General features: G+C 34.5%; 1 protein-coding gene across 1 annotated transcript in view; it reads left to right on the top strand.

The window, feature by feature from the left end:
- Positions 1-18839, top strand: part of LOC116347170 (protein daughterless) — a 72512-nt gene that overhangs the window by 1446 nt on the left and 52227 nt on the right. The gene's annotated exons all lie outside the window — the stretch shown is intronic.

The raw sequence follows: 18839 nt of genomic DNA, 5'->3' as shown, positions 1-18839 counted from the left end.
CGAAAACATTTTGACATGTTTATGTAAAACATAGTGTGAATTATAAGCAATGTTTCGCAAGAATATAAACTAGAAAACGACAATAAAAAAAACTGAACATGAAGAAGAAGAAGTAAAAAAAAACAATTTCAAAAAGAAATTAAATTCCATAATAAATTATGAGTTCATTCTTTTTTCTGTTAATTATGGATTCTTACCAATGAGAAAAGAACAACAACAAAATTGGAAAAAGAAGTAAAGAACGATAGAAAATATTACATTTACCGACGACATTACGAATATATTAGTATTTATTCAATTCTGCATATGCATGAGAAAGAGAGAGAGCGCGCGCGAGAAACAAAGCAAATTGATAGAATCGAACAAATATGCGATGATAAATTTATCAGAAATTGAAGTGATGTTACATGAAATTTCTTAAATTTTTCATTCAAAAGAAACCATTTTATTTTCCATTGTTTTGAATGACACACTAGATTCATAACTATTTGCCGAGTTTAACCAATGAACGCCATTCAAATGTTCTTTGTTCCATTGCAAGAATTGTAAAAGGATAACAACAACCAAAAAAAATGTTTCTTTTTCACGGTTGCTTTCTGTCGCCGTCGTCATCATCTTTGCCATCATCAAATGATACACATAAAATAACGCGATCTCAGTGCACAAAAGACACTAAAACGAAGCCCATCACGCGAAATATAAAGTTTGATTCCACTCGCTTCCATTCAAGTGAATGAATTTATATTTCAAGTGCATCGCACATTGCATTTAATATACGACCCAGTTAAAAATGATTTGTCAAGCGTATTTCATACAAGTCAAAAAGCAAAAAGTGTGTATCCGGTAAAGGCAGGAATAAAAATTGTATTTTGGCTGGTGTTGAAAATCAATGTGCGTTGTCTATATATGCGAACTCTGTGTTTACCAATACACAAGAGAAGAAAAAAAAACTAGCGAGAGAAAGAGAAAAGGAAGAAAACACAAGGAAAGAGCACGAGACGAAGCGCGCAACATGAGTACCGAGAGAGCACTTCGATGTTATTTATGAATTTAGTCTTTTGTAAACGAAGTGGAGAAAAAAACCCGAAGAAAATAAGAAAAAAATACCCAAGAAAAGAGGAAACTTAATCACTCTCGTCTCACTCATTCGACTCATACAATGTTGAAATCGAAACGAAAAACCATTTTCATCTGCACACTCTCGATTCGATGCGAGAGCTAAACCGGCACATACAGCATTCGCTGGAGTCAAATCATATACATGCACATACACAACCACACACACACACAACATATATAAATATAAAATAATATATGTTCGAATTCCTGCAACACAAAACGAAAAACGCATTTTGTATCCCAATATCAATACAGCATGCAGCACAACTCAATATACAATTCATAGTTAGCCGATATACCATGGATTTTCTTTTGAATGTTACAATTTATTTTCTCTCTCCTCTCTACTTCTCGCTTCGTCTTGTGTTGACCTTACCGTTAAGTTAATAAACAATGCTTTCGGAGCAATCTTTTTGCCACCTGCTCTTTTCTGGGTACGTGTCTCTGGTTCTTTTATGTATATATGCGTATATTTTTTTTTTGCTTTTTTCTGCTTCTTCATCATCATCGTCGACATTATAATTTGGTGCTCTTCAATACCAAGCCAACTCGATCATTTGAATTATTGTTTTCTCGCTCTGGATTACTGAGAAATCAGAAAAAAATATTGAAAAAAAAATTCATGCCTTGAAATTGAATTGTCTCCATTGAAACAGCCTCGAGTCGCCACATATTCACATCCATTTGATAAAAATTTTTGACGCGTTTATGCAATGGTTATTCAAATTTGACGCGATTTTAACTGCTGGCACAGTCTAATCACTTTATGGCTTGAGGCTCATGTTGTTTTCATTCACCGATTAATAATATGTTAATTTAATTATTTCGCACGTTTGCATCGTTTTGACAAATACTGTTTGATTTAAGTTCGTGTCACTTGTTCGGCGCATTGAATGCAAAGGTAAACCAAAGCTTTCGGCAAACCAAAACTTCTCTCAGCCCCATTGATGGCAATTATTTGAATGATAATTGCGACTAAAGAGATGTGCCTCTCATTCCCTGTGTGTACACGAGTGTGAGTGTGTGCTTGCAAAAGCGATGCAGGCAAACCGTTTCGAGGAAGAACGCGAAGAAATAAACAGGGGAAGAACAAGACAAAAACATCAATATTAGATCGTTGACCCAGCAGCAGCGGTAGCAGCTTGGCCAATGACTGAATTCGCTAGATTGAATTATGGGTTATTATATGACGTTTTTTCCCTTCGTTCATTCGTTTTGTTTTCGTACTTCTGTGGCCGCTGCAACCGATCGCAAATCGAATTTTATAGTTGTCCTTTTTTTTCGTTTTTGCCATTGTGCGCGCATCATTTTCGGCAATTGAGATTTAAGCATGGCCATGCATGTAATGAGCTACTTTTACATTCCATTGCATGTTCTTCGATCATGTAATTGCAATTTTGAGCGTATATAAATCAAAGCATACAGCTGGGTGTATATGTGTTCTGTTCAAAAATTTGGGGCACATGGCAGCTTGCTTCTGCTATTTAGCAACAAATAAAAAAAATCAACATTGTTACCACGTTTGCATTTCACACAATCAAAAGCTCGGAGCTGAGACATTAAACTCAGCGTTGAAAGAGTTTTTTTTTTTTTGCATTCGCATAGTAGAAAAATTTCGCTTCCAATTTGGTGGCGGTAAACAAATTTTGTGTTTGCACTTCATCAATTTCACGCATTCGGGCACAATTCAATTTTCCATATGAATCGCATTTTCATTCTTTGCAATGAGTTGAATGAACAAAACTGAACGGAGCATCTCTATAAAAGGCACAAACAAGTCTGCTGTTAATTTCTATGTTAATTTCACATTTTTCGTCTCTTTGTGTGTGACAACGATAAAAAATCTTTTTTGACAAAGCCGACGAAAAAAAAAGCAGCAGAAGAAGAAAAACGCGGTCACAGAGAGTTCATGTTCCAAAAGACAGGCTCGACATTCATCGATTTGAACTCGATGCCATCTCCACTGTTGAGATGCAGACCGTACGAATATCCTCTACGCTGGATTTTGAGAGAAAAAAAATTGTTTTTTACCAACACTATTGTATTTTATTATCACACACCACCTCATCCGGTTCATATATATACCCGATGCATTCATTAAATATTATATTGTACAGTTTTCTCTCTGTGCTGCTTTAAATGTTGGCAAGCGCCAGGTGCATTTTCAATCTTTTTTTTCGCTCTCTTTCGTCGTCTTTCTCGTCAACATCCCAATTTTTTGAACTTTTCTGTGGTGGGATCTGTTTTTTTTCTCGCTGTTGTTTCTCATTTCAAAACTATACAATAAATTGATATGACTCGATCGCGCGTATTTCACAATGAACAACCTAAATCTTTGTTTTTTGTCTTAATGTTTCACAAATGGTGAATTTTTGGTTGGTTTTAAACAAAAAAAAAATATACGTTTTAATGCAGCAGCAGCAGCAGCTAGCGGCATTAAGATGAAATAGTCCGAATGTTTCTTAAATCATCATCTTCGTGATAGTTTTCCTCGTCATTGTTTTGATTTAACTTCCAAAGTGATGTGCGTCATTGCTTTTGGAGATTTGTCCTGATGCGATTTTTGATGGTTTTGATTCATTCAAAATAAACAACCAAAATATGGAATGCGTCAATATGCCGTAATCAAAGGCGTATGTAAAAAGTATTGTAGAGTAAATATCACCCTCATGACGAAGTGGGCTGTGAGAGCATCAAGCAGCCCGTTGAAAGAATAAAAAAAGAAATGCATTTTGTCACTTTCGACAAATAGCCATTTCCCTTGTGATTTTGAATGGTGTTCGACATCATTTCCCGCTTAATATTTATTGTTATTGGATGCTAAATGAAATAAAATGTTTTGCCTTTCGTGGTTGCACTTATCATAAATTTCTCACAATTATATCGGTTAATAGATGTGAACGCCTGTACGGTCGCGCTTACGCGCCAAATAAATATAAGAAAACTGACAATCGAACCGGATTCGGCATCGTTCAGCATAAATGGTAGTAAAATGGTGGTGTGTTGTGACGGTGGTCGCATTTTAACCGTATATAATGTGGCACGTTATGCATACTTCAAACATTCAAGTGCGTATGCATTTACACTTAACAATTTGACAAATACCAGTTGGCACGTGCATGAACGTCGTCCGAGCGTTGTGTACAACTTGTACACATCCACACGTTCAACAAAGCAAAGCAAAATACCAACAACAACAAAAAAAACTTTACCGCATCGGGATTGAAAATATGATTAAACTGTAAATATATTTACATTTGATTGTAGACAATTGAGAAATAAAGGAGCATTACGATGCTCTTGAACGAAATACAAATAAATTTTATACAATAGCGCGCGCGAGAGATTGCATAAAGTGAGAGCGCGAGAGAAAGAGGGAGACGAGGGAGTCAGCACCTAAGAAAATTATGATTCAATAATGCCAATGCGCTATCATCACCATCACAACCACCAGAAGAACATATCAATTGCGCATGAAGGGACACACAACCGCACCATAAAATCTACTTGAATTCAATTGTATTGTGGTGCTCGTGTTTCCATCGCATTCGTTTTGTGTTGAAAGAATACGTATGTTTTCATTTTTTCCCCGTTTATTTGCTTTGCAGTGCAACTACTGTAGCAGCAGCATAAAATATATTATTGCTTCATCTCATTCACTAATTAAATTTGATTTGGATTCAGCCAATTACTTATTAATTCAATAAAATTATGCGCTTGAAAAATGTGAGGTCATCGAGGAAACGAAACGAACAAAAAAATCGATTTTATTGCAATAAACAATAACAGATAGATAATGTTTTTGTTTAGCTAATATTCGCTTGAAAAGCAATTGCATCGCAGAAACATAAACGCTTTTTTTTCATTGGGTTCTTTATGTGTATTATACACACAACATCAAGCAAACGCTTCAATTTCACTTGTAAACAGTGTGTGCTGCACAACAGATGGTCAAAGAAATATCTCAGATTTTTCGGTTGTGTCATGCACAGACACGCACGAAATAACACAAACAGCAACATTGACTGCATGCGCTGACATTTTTCGACTACCTCAGACAAGTCCTAAATAAAAACGGTTTTGATCCTTTTATCGATTCTAAATAAGAAATGTTACAGAGCCAATCTCTCTTATGCTTTGAGTTTTGTTAACTGCACGGTTGGAAACGTAATTTGTAAATTGGTGCAGCATACGTATGTGCAGCACAAAAAGTTGCTCGTCCTCTCTTAAGATCTCTGTTGCAAGAACTAACGGTATGTCAGACAAGGAGAGATGAAAAAACAATTGCTGGTTATCTTTCTGGCCATATCAAAGGCAGTTATTTTCATTTTAAGAAATTCTCATTAGGATATTTAGCTGATGTAAATGCTGTGAAAACCCATAAACATTCAACATGCCTCCCTCTGTCTGTATCTCTGTGTTCGTATTCAATGTAGTGATCGCCACTCACAAACAGACAACAAAGCGAAATCACACAAACATAAAATATACATAAAAGCAGATGAACTGAAAGAGATTGGAAATCTAAAGCAAAATAATGTGATTTTTTTCTCTTTCTCATTCTCAAAAAAGCGAGTCGAAAACCTTAATGCCGATGCAAGGAGCATAAGGACCATTTTATGTGTGAGATGAATTTCGCCTAGCCGAAAAACAGTTCCAAAAAAAACCTGAGAATACTAAAAAAGCAGCAAAAAACAGAAAACAAAAAGAAAATACACAAAAAATCTCAACATTAGAAGATCCTTCATGATTATGTTGTGCTTCATTTCGATTTGGATCTCATTTTGTTTTTGTTTTTTTATTTCAATGTATGTGTGAATGTTGATTTCCTTGGTCGAAAAAACTATTTCATGCCTTCACAGTGCAATTTGAGCCTCGGCTTGACTCTATGTTGAATTTTATGTTTTCTCTCTTTCAAAAGTATTTAACACATTTTTTTGACTCATGCGTTATATGCGATTCGTAAAAGCGTTTCTAATTTCGTATCTCGGTTTTGTGTGCTCTATTCAAACGAAAAGAGAAAAATATCGAAAAAAATGTACCTACTATGTTTCCTTTTTTTCTCTAAGCATAAGATAATAACATTTACTTGTGACACAGACAAAGGCACAAAGGAGTACGCATGCAATATGTGTCTGTGTCTACATTGAAAAGAGGCACAGCAAATTCAAGTAAATATTTTTGTGCACCGTACCCGCCTGAAATAGAAAAAGATGAGTATTTGTGCGTGTGTGTGTGTGTGTGTGTGTTTGCGAGCGATTTCATTCCAACGACGGGGTGTATGCTCTTTCAATTCTATTTCTTCATATGATTTTCAGTTTTCCATTTTAATACTCCCTTTTGTTCGTTGGATCGATGTTTTTTGATTTTACCACATGAGCATCTATATTTCGTTCTCGTTCTCTCTCATCCCCTTTTTCTGCTCTTCATGCACCCTCGCTGTACGTACGTGTTTGTATGTGTACGTGTGCGTATAAATATCTATGCGTAGATTTGATTTTGTTTCTATTTTTGCGTTTGGTGAATTTTCTACCAGCGTTTCTTTTGTATGTTTTTGCATAAATTCATAGTCAAGCAGCTTTTTTTTGATTGATCTTCAATGTAACAACCGTGAAATCTTTGGAATAAAAGCCTTCAATCCTGTCTGTGTCATTTGAATTTTAGATAGATTTCTCTTATGTATCGAACCGGGTGAAAGGGGACAGAGAAGAAACAGAAACAATATTCAATAATAGGTTATGCTAAAATTGAAAATACTACAAACCAAACATGTATATTGAAATAAAAAAAAAGACGAGATAAATCGAAGCCCATATAAAAGACGAATTTTTATAGGTTTATAATCGGAATTTAAACATTCAAAATGCGGCTGTGATCGCATCTATTTTTCTTCTTCGGAATATTCTCTTGTTTATTAAAGATGTTTTCGTTGAAACCAAACATTTATGTTGCTAAACTACGTTCGATTTGGATAAGATGTGATTTTGGTTTCGGGCTCAAAATTACTCCACATTAAGAACAACAGATAAATATTTGAGATTGAAGTGGGTATTTCTCTTTCGTTTTGAATTCTGATATAAATACCGGGTAATCTGTGCTCGAACAGACGGTACGATATACACCAATACACACAGGTCAGAGCACATTGATTGACTCGTTGAAGACGATGCCGATGACGACGACAGCGTCGCTGTTGTTGTCGCTCGTTTTGGGACTAAGTACTATACGCATGCACACTGCACAATGAAGACAATTTTTTTCATACGATTGAACCGCACACATACACATACACTTAATATACATACATGCCTATATATAATCAAGCCTATCGAAAAGGCTTTGGGCTATAAAATTATTATAATTGTAAAAAAGAACAGCTGCTTCATTCGGATTACTCTTTGGAGTGTGTTTACATGAGTTTTACTTCTCTTTTACGCGTACAATGTTGTGTAGATTGGGCTATATTATGGATTCTAAAGATCATTTCTAAATACGTGAATAATATGGCGCGTTTTTTTTGTCTTTTTTCTCGCTCCTTTACTATCGACATACTCGTCTTGGGTTGTTTTTTCTCTTAAATTGTACGATATTTTGTTTTTCTCTGTTTAATGTATTTTTTTTGATATCGGATACAATTTCTCGTTTTTACTCAATGAAGAAAAAAAATCACTTCATTGTTCAAATAATCACAACAAAAAAATGTTCAGCTGGTTTACTCGTTTGAGTTTCGGTGTATACGAAACGATTCGATGGTAAGGTGCAGCGCAGAATTGATTGCATTGGCAAACTATAATTACACCATTGATTGATTCGAGATCGGGACGAGTTTGCGAAAATTAGCTTACTTTTTCGCTTGAATTGCCAACAAATTGTTGAAGAATGAACGAAACAATGTCGAAAACTATTACTACAAATCGCAGGCCATTCCTACATTGCTTTTTATATTTTCATTTCGGTTCCAAAAAAATGTAATCAACAAAATTTGCATTCGCGGCAAAAATATGAAAAAGCCAATCGTGGTCCTATTATTAAAACTTACCTAACATAGAGTATCGACAATTTTCATAACTCCGTCTGTCACGATGGTCAAAATGACATATCAAAATCAGACGCATCAAAGCGTGTGCCATTTTTTTTATTAAATTACTTTTTTATTCGGGTGGTCGCCGCAATTTTTTTTTTAAACTTTATTTTCATTTCACTTGATATGTCAACTTTTCTCCTCAATTTGTTTTGCATCTGCTTATTAAATGAGCTCAACGAGAAAATGAGTTGAAATGAACGAAAAAAAAAAATCTTTTCGTATGAGAGAAAGATACTTTGAAGCCATTTAAGTGAGGTGCAATTTTTTCCACTGTTGCCTTTTTTTCAGATACAAAAAAAAGAACCGTCGAGTGGGGAAAAAATGCGATTTTTCTGATGTAAAATTCATTGTTTAAAGCATTACAAAACACATCCTATAATATAATAAACTAACTCGAGCGAAAGATAAGAAAAAAACGTGCATTAATTTATAAAATAGAAAAAAAGTTACACACACACAAAGAACCAACACATTTAATATGAAATTCTGCCATTTCCTTGCCACCATCACACAAAAAACCGCAAAAGGACAAAAATGTTAGTCATAAAAATGCGGGCTGAAATGAATGCGGCGATCGCTTACGTGACATTAACTATATTCTCTTATTACCTCGCTTATTCTTTTTAATAAAGATGATGTGGTTGGGGTTATTCTGCATATTAAATGAGAAACGATGTTATTTTGCCTCTTGCGTGCTGTTTTAATTTTGTATATGTTTTTTTTTTATAAAATGTTAATCGGCGGCAATTTGAAGAATTAAAAAAATATTATCAACTATTTTATTTATAAATATACAGTAAAGTCACTGAATAGCGGAAACTCTGTTTAGCGGAAAACTTTGAAAAATTACAAAAAAAATTTGGCCCCATGAGATTTTCGGCTTTGAGTGGGTTTACTGTATAAAACTTGCCTGTTTTGCGCGTTCAAACATATAATTAGTTAAAGATCGATGAAATACCGAATCATTTTCTCCTTATTTTTTATCATTTGAAATGTGTATAACGTTCGAATGCATTAAATGATGACAATGACCGAAATATGTTCGTTTTCTATAGCTGTTGAAACACCATTGAATTATATGAAAAGACAATTATGAAAAGAAATAAGAGAGAAGAAAAAAAAATCATTTTTCCCGTCATTATGCCAACATTTTTAAAAGATTTTTGTGGTATAATGACCCTTTGCAATGTTTGCCATTGTTGAATAGCATTTTATTAGATTGTCTCCTGAAAACACAGGTGATGTATGCTTTTGAACGAATTTACTCAATCGAAAGAACGTGTGTGCTCGCATTTCTCCTTAAAAAAAACTATATGTATTTTTAATCCATGCAGTTGTATTCAGTGCACATCATACTCACAAACTAGTCCAATGATCGTGTTTCATATTCATATATGGCCTGTGCTTTGTTTACTTCCGTTTCATGACACAAGCGTTCGAACATTGACATTTTTTTTGTGTGTGATATCGTTGTTGTCCTGTTTAGAGGACCTAACCTGTGCCATTTTTTGTTATTATCTTTAATAACCTTTTTCATGTCGTTATTGTTGTTGCTGTTATTTTCGAGTCAATTGTCAACGTCTTTTCAACTTTGCTGTATGTTTTGTTCCGTGAACTATCTGAAACTATAAAAAAATTGAAAGAAACCGTTCAACATGAACGTAGAAAAAACGTGCAGCCGTTGTGATTTGTCGAATTTTCCATATATCAATTGTGTCTGCACCACACAAATATTCCATTTTTAATCGTCTATACATACGTGGATTTCGATAGTTGGTTGTGGATCATCGTCAGTGAAACATGTATATGCATTTTTTCTCTCTTCTGTTTCGTTTATGTAGAGTGTTCTATGGGACCCCGTTTTTATGCAGGGGAATGTTTATATGTATACGGTGCTTTGTTCGAGTGTTCGTCGCTCTCTCTCTCTCTTTCACTCCTTCGATTTGATTTGATGCAACAACATATCGATATTTACGAACCAGCTCATCTACAAACATATGAACATTTGGAACAACAAGCACGATACGTTGAAGACCAAAGCAATGGCACGGATATTTATAGGTGTAGTGTACACCGTCGTCCATGTGTTCAAGTTTGTTGCTCATGTGCCGAAATGATATGCCACCTGTGTAAAATATATTTGACACCAGTTGAGTTGATGTATTTACGTTTATTTTTTGTAGTCATCAGGCTCTTGTATTATTATTATTATTTTTTCTATCATTTTTGCTGTTGACCGATAAAAAAAATTGACTCCAACTTTTCGGCCACTCGATTGCTTCCGCTGTTAATTTTTAAATATTTAATGGTGCATACAAAAACACCTTGATTCCCTTGTTCATACATATATAGACAAACTCGTTAATAACCGTTTTATTCGATATGTGTGTCAAAATCATAAACACATCCATTGCTGACATCGATATATGTAATATAGCATATTAAATAAATATTCTAGGACTTTCACACCGTTATGCTTGATAATAACGTTAAACACACACTTAAATATTTTATCAAGAAATTAATTTTTGGGTGCCAATGAGAAAAATGGAAATGATCAAACAATTCGTTGGCAAGCAAAACTAATTGTGAGGTAACAATCTAAGATAGATCCATCGTGAAGAGAATGTAATTAAACCATTAGTTGACGTAAGCATGACAGCCAATTTAATATTCATTCCAAGTGTTTGATAGCGTTTTCGGCCATTGTTGTTGTCGATATTAATTTGTCGAGAGACTTCAGCAAACGAATTGGATTCAATTTTGAATGTTTGAATATTCAATCAAAGACACTTTGATTTCAATTGAAATTGAACCGAATTCGGAGCACACCAACTACACACACAAGAAACAAATAAAATCAGTAATTACCGTTTCATATCGTCGTCTCCGTCGTTCTCTATCCTTTTTTCCATTTTAATCACTCTGGTTAAAACGAAGAGCACTAATTAAATTTTTCGAAATGATATCAATTTAACAACGACGAAAGAAACAGAAAACACAGAGAAAACAACAAACTACTGACAAAATGGAAAAACTACTTGAAAATGTGTATTTTGAAAGAGATATTCCGGGAATAAAAACGCTCTATTTTTGGACGATTAAGTGAGTAACAATTAAGATGTGCACTTAACGACTGCCGTATTACCAAATATTCTACATCGAAATTTTATGAACCGAAAGAAAAGTGCAAGCACGAAACGACAAAATAAAAACAAAAATCGAAAATAAATTGAAGTTAACTCATGGATAATATGTATATTCGGGTTCGAGCGCAATGTCTATATTAAGAGAGATTGCAACTCTTTTGAGAAGCCAACGAATCAGCTTAGTTGGAATCAGATGTACTTGATGGCACTTTATTATGAAAAATTAATTGAATGAATTAATGATCCGATTGCCCAACCGATGACTCAAGCAGCATTGAGAAGAAGAAAAACAAAATGCGCATGTGGCATTTCCCACTTACAACACCAAATCATTCATTTCGATTGAAGAGGTAGGTGTTCGGAAATCAAATCGTATTACGATGGTTACATCGATGTGTTCCTCTTTTTTTGCCCTTCGGTAAAAACGATTGATTTGATGGTGAGAGCGAAAGACAAATGTATTTTTTGAATTTTATACACCGTCAAGTTTCAAATATTCTGACTTTAGTTACGTTGTACATGTACACATGCATTTTTATCCATTTTGAATAGTCATGGACTGTAAATAGTCGACCAAGATTGTTCCACCTTCTCATTCGATTATTATTATAAAATAGTCTCGTTTGCCAATGCTTCTGATTCAGATTCTGCCGCTGTTGCTGTTGTTGTTGTTGTTGTTATTGTATGTATCTATGTCATTATTGTAGAAAAGCAATTCATAAGCATTTAATAATGGCCACGTAAGAATCTACAAGTACAAAAATAGTATCGACAATCAACACATTCATATAAACGCACGAATACTTATTAAAAGACAGTATATAGAGTGGCAGCCACGACGACAACATCGATGAGGCATCGCACATGAACCTCAGATAGAAACAAGATTTGCGCAGTGACTTCATACTCAATTATATTGCATTTAATATAACATCAGTTTTGTCTTTAGTTTTGTTTTTCTTTTGTTCTGTCACTCTGTTTTTTTATTTCCCTCTCATCACTAAATTATATATCCAAAGTGCTTGCATATGACAGCCATTGGTGATCTCAATTTGAGTTTCGTGAATTTCAAACGAATTCAACAAGAATGTTTAAAAATTTAAGGTTTTCTTCTTTATTAGTCCAATCGAAAATGATAGATAGTTAAATAGATAGATGAATTGTCACAAATACGAGGGGGGAAATTAGGTACACAAATACACTCATATATGTATAATATATATATTGTGGCCTGTGCGATAATGAAATACATGGCGATGGTCTCGACAGCACACCGCTAAAATATGCATGGCCATTCAAATCGTGCAATTTCGACCTCATTTCAGAATAAAATAAACACGGCACATTTATTTATTTTTTCTTCATCGATACATATTGGAAATGATTATTACGTATACATGCAGATTGAAATGTGCGATGGATGACTAAGAATTCTTTGAGGAACACACAACAAATTATATACATTGATTTATTTCTGCATGCGAAATGCAACCGAATTAAATCGAATATTGGTTTTTTTTTCTTGCCATCAAATTATTTCATAAAGATTTATGACCGAAATGACAGTTTATTTTTCACAAAAAAAGATCGATCTTGATCATATTTACAGCTTTGTGAAACCGAATTCGGATTTGTCGAGGGAGAATAAGCGAGAAAATGAATGAGTTCCATCTAGTAAAGTTTAGAAAGCAAAGGACATGTCAATATAAAACTTGCCACCATATAGACTTGTCGATACGGTCGGTCATGGGATGCGGCATATCAAGAAATTTCATTTCGTTCGTTTCGCCCGTGTTCGTTTTCTCCTCTTCTTCTATTGCATTGTAATTTCTGATGCACACGAATCGATACGATTTTCGATGTATGAAATGCAACGAAAATAATGCACCATTGAAAACATGTACAAAACGCACCATGCCACATCACGATCTTACCGACACAAAACTAAACGAGCAAGAGAGAGAGATAGATAGAGAAAGAAAGAGCAAGCAAGCAAGCAAAAGAGCACATATTTATGCATTCCATTTTCACGTTCAACACAATTTTACGATTTGTGAGCTGCCTTTTAGCCCGTGTGTATCCATTTTTACGACCTTAAGATTTTATCAGCTCTTTGTTGCGGTCATAGAACAGCTGTTGTTTTCGGTCTTTTATATTTTACAAACACCACTCACAGTGTTTAGCTCATATACATGCCAAGAGAGAAAGAATAGACAGAGATGGAGAAAATGATTGGGAAAAGGCAACGAAACGAGAATTGTTTTTTTTCTTCTTTCGTTGGTGTTTTTTCTTCTCTTTCTCACTCTTTTCGCACGATCACTTTCTCTCTCTCTCTTTCTCTTTCATTTCGTTTCAGTTTTTCTCTTTCTGTTTGTTCTTCTCGTTTTCTGGAAGAAAAAAAAAATAGATTTAAACGCAAATAAAGCGTAGAGAAACATGCGGGGTTAGAGTGAGTTTATGTGTCGAATGTGGCAGAGTGAGAGATTTTTTTCTTCTTTCTTTTGAAAACTCATACAAATCCATTTGTTGTCGCCTATTCATTGGCATTTCATTTTTCTAGTCGTAACTTTTTGAGTCAGCTACAGACAGGATCTTAATTTCCATTTCTGATGAATGCAAAATTCACCACACATACATACACACGTAATACAAAGTTGTACAAAGAGCCTTGGCGCTGAAAAGAAACATTGGAAAATTGAATGTTAGAGTCCTTCCTTTATGTTTGGTTTTTTTATGGCTCGTTTTGTCTAAATTATACGGAAAAGTGCATAGAGTACGAGGAGAAAGGCATCCAAAATGGTTTTCTCATCGAAGAGGTTTCATTATATGATTCTTTTTTCTATATATTGATGATCGATGATTTTGACAGTATAAAATGCGTACAATTTCAGCAAAACTTGTCGGTTCTTTAATATTTCAACAACATTTATACCTCTTTTGCAAGTTTCATTTTTAAATTCATTTTAAAGCAATAAAACCACAAACCATATTGATGTACAGCCACTTATTTAATGTCTATGCATCGAACATATGGTAGAACATTGGGTGTGTGCGCATTTTTTCTTTCTCCATTTCTCAAACCAAACTAAACTTCCTACGACGCTCAATTTCTAAAGAACTCTATTCGATTTACAACTTTCAATTTAATACTTTTAATTATCTTGTGCTCTTTCCGAACTACGTGTTTTATTTATCTTCGTCTTTTAAATAATTCAACTTTACAGAGAACATACAATGTGAAAACCAACGGGGATGATTGTTTGAAACGGTCTTGAAATTAAAGTAACTACATGTTGTTACATATTATTCGAATTATAGCAAAGGACAAATATCATTTTGTGTGTATAATTATCGTTTTCGCTCACATACCAATTTGATCCAATTGACTTTTTGTTTATTTCTTCACGCAATTCCATAACATGAAATGTTATGTTTCATTTTTAGACTTCAAAAAAAACAATCATTATGAAGTGGAAGATTTTTATACATTGAAACAAGTCTGACGATTGTTCAAAGTATAATTTTGTTATTGAAGAATGTTCAAAAGAAGATCTATGTGCGACTGAAAATTGAGTACACAATCAAAAGAACGAAAAGTAAATGAAGATTAGCTCACGTCATTCTATCAATGTGGTGGCCGCCACGTTTATTATCATTTTTTCTCTCTCTCATTAAATGTGGTTAAGAAGTTGAAAATTTTCGTCTTGCTTTGATTGCTTCGTTCACTCCTTTCATCTCCTTTTCTCTCTCTCTGTCTCTCTTCTGTAATTCATTTTGATAACGAAATAAAATAAAATTGTGAGCCTATATCGAATATCGAGGTCTACTTAAAATATTGAATATTAAAAGTACCATAATGATTAAATAAAAAGCACTGAATAAATAAACGGTCGAATTTTATTATCTCTTTTTGAACATATTTTTCATTATTTTATTCACAAACAATGGAAAAAAGCATGTCTGTATACATATATTCGTTCGAAATATTCGTCAACGGTTTTTATTGTAAATTGCTATTGTTGATTTGGCCACTGCGTTGTACAAACACGCATATATTATATCAGTCATGTTTGTATAAATGGTTGAAACGAGCCGAGTAAGTGGCTCGCATGAGTGTGTAATAGAGATAGAAAAAAATAAAATAAAACAAATTCTATGTTCGAATTAGTTGTGGAATGATTTATTTAATCGGCCATCGAAAGGCTAATTTTAAATTACAAAAGCAATCAAAACAAATTGAAATGATAAAGACCCAACTAAATATTATATTATGAAAATATCGTATAATATTTCGAAAAACCGTTCCAAATCAATTAGATTGTTGAAAAATAGATAAAGAGCTCTTTGAAAACTGAAATAGAAAACATATAAATAAGCCACATGAACTCCCCTTCCATACGTCCACACATACACACACACACAAACACAATGGCCATCTATTGGCACAGACAACTCACAATAGACTCCATCGGACTCCATCGATTGCAATCGAGCGGAAGAGAGGAGCGATTTGTATTTGGGTGCTTAAACCATAAGCAAAACCATATATCGCAAATGAATTAGCACACGCTCGCGCTCAACACACGAACACGGACATGAGAACATTTATTAATCGCTAATTTTAATTGTTGTGTGGAAGCTGAAAGTAAGGAAAATTCAAATTGCAATTATTGTGTATTGAAATGATCAAATGAATCGTTAAAAGCCAACAAACACATGCACACACTGATTCAGTTATAGTAACAGTTGAACAGCAATGTGGTGGCAGCGAGCGCATTCTTGAATATTTCATTTATCCACAAATTGTTTGTATGTACATCGATGTCCTATGTTCAATGCCTATCCGGCATAATGTTGAACATTGCATCTGAGTATTAAAAAATAAATAAAAAATAAAACAAATCGAAGTAACTATAAAATACATGCATTTTAAACAAAACAGATGAACAAATCTCTCGCAATACTCGATGCAATGCATTCGAAGTGCACACACACACACACACACCCATCGTGTACTATCATCCTTTTATGTCGGTTGCATTGTTGTTTAACAAAAGTGACTTTTTTCGCGTTTATCTTTCACCCCGATTGAAATTGTGTGCTCACTCGTTTTAGCTAAGCTACAATGGATGCACGTTTCCTAATCGAAATATAGACAAAATATTGAAATTCGCGACTGTTTCTCTATGATTTTTTATATGGGCAAGGCAAAAAGAGAAAGAGAGGAATAAAAGGCAACAACCAAATAACTATCTCTCATGTTAGTCAAATTTAATGGTACGCAAAATGGTTGTGCACCGTTTGATAAAGCCAATCTTTAGAAAAACCTATATTAAATACGGAACCGCGCGTTAGCTATTTTTAATTTCTTTCATTGCAATATTCACTCGGTGTGTGTATGTACGTATTCTATAGTCAAAACAAATTTCACTAATAAACAAGCAATAATAAATACAGTATTCCGAACATATCAAACGACAAGCGCACACACACAAATACCTTCACTCTCTGACTCTTTGGCCGATGAGTGGCTCGCATTCACGAAGGAGAGAGAGAGAGAGAGATTGAGTGCATTTCGCTCATTGCGTGTAATTACTATTTGGTTGATTTGCGCACGAGACCATTTAGTTTTAGTTGGAACTACAATAATATTGTTTAAACCAGTGTATTCGGCAGTTTCTTCTTGTTTGGCATTTCTGGTGTCGTTCGCGCGCGCACATATGTATGTTTGTTATTATTTTTTTTTATTTGTTTCGCTCGAACGTTGCTGTTTTTTTAGTTTCGTTTTCATTTTACATTGCATCGTGCATTTCGATAAGCACGCATTTTATTATTTGTGCGCGCCATGCGTTTTTCAGTCGACAAACGACCAAACACTGAAAATGATGCATGCATTGCGGTGTTGCTGTGTTGTTACTGCCACACACCGGATAACCAACACTCCAAAGTGACTTGCACAATAATCGGCCCCACAAAGAAAGACAATGGCAATATGCGCGCTTCACGTATGCAAAAATCCTATGCACACATGAACTGCGGGGCGCGACAAAGAGAATGAGCGAGCGAGAGCAACCAAAAGAATGAAAAATTAAAAAAAAAACGTATCCGTCGGTTTTCGCGTTTATTGGTTTGCCAAAAATGGAATGGAATTGAAAATTATTTATGGGTGATTTTTATTCCTTTGTATCTTACTGCACTAAATTTTACGAACAACGATTTCGATGTGTGACTGCCGCACACAAACGCAACCCAAGCAAAGTTCGGTTGATTTTTCGCTGAAAAATTCTTCCCTAGGATTTGTGCATATTGCAATTTTATTGTTCATTAGCTAAACGGCATTTGCATTTTTTTTTTTTTTTTCAAAAAACGCTGAATGTGTGCGGCAGTCAATGACTGTGCACCGATAAATGTTTTTGAAGGCGCGCACTCGTAACAGAAACAACGGCAGCCTTTTTCAAAAATTAAACGTATAATTTACGGCGATTCAGCATGTACTCCATTTCAACGTATTCATTCATTTTGCGACTAGTTTAGGAATATATATTGTAGAGTCACAAAACCAATTTGAATATATTTCTTTTCGCTGAAATTACTTATTAACACGAGCGTGTGCGATTGTACGCGCCTCAATCGTTTCGATACAAAAAACGAATTTCATGAGAAATTTTTGCGCTTTTTTTTCTTGGTTCCAACTCTCTTCTCGATGCAATATATAGGTAATATTGACATTTTTGCGGTTCGATTCTAGGCATCGTTGGCGGTATGTCTTTATTTAAATTGTCGCTAACCGAAAAACTCAACACAGAACACCCAGTAATAAACGTTTTAGATGCAAAAATACAAAAAAACTAACAGCTACGACGACAGTAGTAGCAATAGCAAATTATAAACTTTTCTTCGTGCTTGTCTCCAACGAAAAGTGAAGCAAAAGTGGAACAAAAAAAAGTATCCAGTCCGAAAACCACTAGACGTAAATACATTTATGAATGTTTTTCCGAACGGTCGCCGCCAGCAGACACAATAAGAACACAGATCGAACAAACGCCAGTCACAAAAGCAACACAACCATTTTATGTATTCGAAGTATTTCTTGAACAATTTTTGTTGTTGTTTCTTGTCAAAGTGTTGCCTTTCAGCTTTGAACTAACCTCGCCTGTGAGATGCGCGTTGTGCGCGCATTTAGCGAGAAAGTTGCGTCGTTGTTTTCATCATTGATATAATGGCCATTCTACACATATGCAGACACACACACACATATATACATATATGACCGAAAAAAGAAAAACAAAAATAAAAAACCCATTGATTGTGCACTTCGTAAAATGTGGAATAAAAACAAAAATTCCGATAAAATTCACAAAACTTTCTCGAGGGTATTTTTACGGTGCTTGGGTAAATGTGATTTGTTATACAACGCATCGATTAGTGCATACAATTTTTATTCCACTTTGTCATCGTACAAATTTATTATTGACATATTCGACACA

The sequence above is a fragment of the Contarinia nasturtii genome, unplaced genomic scaffold (assembly GCF_009176525.2).
Source record: "Contarinia nasturtii isolate CC-2019 unplaced genomic scaffold, AAFC_CNas_1.1 Cnas_scaffold_1699, whole genome shotgun sequence".
Classification (NCBI taxonomy): domain Eukaryota; kingdom Metazoa; phylum Arthropoda; class Insecta; order Diptera; family Cecidomyiidae; genus Contarinia; species Contarinia nasturtii.
Note: the sequence above shows the minus strand (reverse complement) of the source record. Positions and strands in the feature narration are given on the sequence as shown.